Source organism: Penaeus monodon, chromosome 31 (genome assembly GCF_015228065.2).
Source record: "Penaeus monodon isolate SGIC_2016 chromosome 31, NSTDA_Pmon_1, whole genome shotgun sequence".
Taxonomy (NCBI): domain Eukaryota; kingdom Metazoa; phylum Arthropoda; class Malacostraca; order Decapoda; family Penaeidae; genus Penaeus; species Penaeus monodon.
In genome coordinates this window covers 32,690,321-32,691,904 of record NC_051416.1, presented here as the reverse complement: position 1 = coordinate 32,691,904, position 1,584 = coordinate 32,690,321, and the positions used below count along the sequence as shown (strand labels likewise).

The following is a 1,584-nucleotide window of genomic DNA, read 5'->3' as shown; positions in this document are numbered from 1 at the left end:
GTTAAAACACATCACCGGAAGTTCAAAATCTCCTAAAAGTATATAAAAATTCTTGTACTTGCTTCGGCAGTACATATACTAAAATTGGGAAAGATACAGAGAAGATTAGCATGGCCCCTGCGCAAGGATGACACGCAAATTCGTGAAGTGTTCCAATTTTTTAATCGCATATGCTTACTGTTCTTGCTTCAAAGTTATATTCTTTCGATAAAGTAATAGCGTGTTATTAACTAATTTTTCCAAAACTCTGGACAGATGCACGTGGGTGGCAGGTTCGCGCCCCGACAAGGCGCGTGACACCTAGTACATTTTTCTGTCGCCGTATCTTACAGCAAATTGCACGTTACCATAGAAAATGGGAAGGCAGAAGATATTTCCATTAAATTGATTCGAGTTTTGTCAACTGTGATATATAGTTTACGCAATACACGCACTCATATATGTGGGGTGGGGGATAAAGAGAGTGAGTGCTCGCACGGTATGTATGAAAAGCGCGGTACGTAATGTGTGTGTCCAAGGTCTATAAGAGCATTTATATAGACCTTGTATGGTGCCCATGTGTTTAGATATATACAGCTATAAGCTATGTATTTTTTCTAAATATGCTATCTTACCTCATCTAGATCAATATTATGTTTGTTACTCGAGACAAGCATAGAATCAAGAGCCGGAGTCTGTGGCGAGGCTCTGTAAAACCGGGCGACTCGGTGGCTTGGGGCTAGAGGATGGCTTGAGGGGGGGGACACTGCTGCGAGATCACCAAAGTTGATTGGGTGTCCGCACTAAGCTTGGCATAATATGGCCACCCTTGGGGAGTAAGGGCGTCCAGGTTGACTAAGGAGGTGTGAACCGGGCCAGGGGGGAAAAACCCCGCAGCCAAAAGCCCGTGTCGAGCAGTAGTGGGGTCACGCCCGGGGAGTGTTTTGGCTCGTAGTAGCCTTACCAACACAGGCAAACTTTGTCCTTTTTTTATTTCACGGAGATATAAATGATTCGGTAATTAGGTTTATGTAACTAATTATTGATTACTTCTGCTAGTATCATATACTTAAATATTTTAACAAGTCAAAATAAATAAATCAATGTTCTCAGTTCAGAATGGTGGCATGTCAAGATTTTTTACGAAAAATAAATGAAATGCTGAGTTTTATGATGTGGATTGTCATCGGGATAAGACATTCATAAAGGTCCTTAAGTCGTTTCTTAAAGTTTGTTGAAAAGTTTCGGCAGATCACCCCTGAGCGCTTACCTAGTACCTGTTTCCAGCTGTGCTTCCCAGATGCCCACCCACTGGCAGTACCAAGCTACTCCAAAAGGTGTAAGTGAATATATGTGATCTTTCATTGTTATCGACACAAGGCGAAAGAAAGAAAAATGTAATGCTGAAAATTCCTATAAGTTTTATTCCTTTTGGGAGTGCATATCCTAAAAAAATGGAACGATAAAAAGTAAATTAGCATGGCCCATAATTTTTATTTTCTATAGAACTGGTAAAGTTTACTTTGTAATCAAGAAATCTTTTACTTACTACTTTATAACTATACTTTTTCACTAAGATAGTACCATTAAATTCCAGTACATTGA

At 39.8% G+C, this 1,584-nt stretch overlaps 1 protein-coding gene and 1 non-coding gene across 2 annotated transcripts in view; both read left to right on the top strand.

Moving 5' to 3' along the window:
* Positions 1-1,584, top strand: part of LOC119593182 (transcription initiation factor TFIID subunit 11-like) — a gene marked incomplete in the record, with an annotated part of 72,269 nt that overhangs the window by 48,520 nt on the left and 22,165 nt on the right.
* On the top strand, positions 55-162 carry LOC119593211. Its single transcript, XR_005230513.1, has one exon. It is a non-coding gene; the product is annotated as a U6 spliceosomal RNA (small nuclear RNA).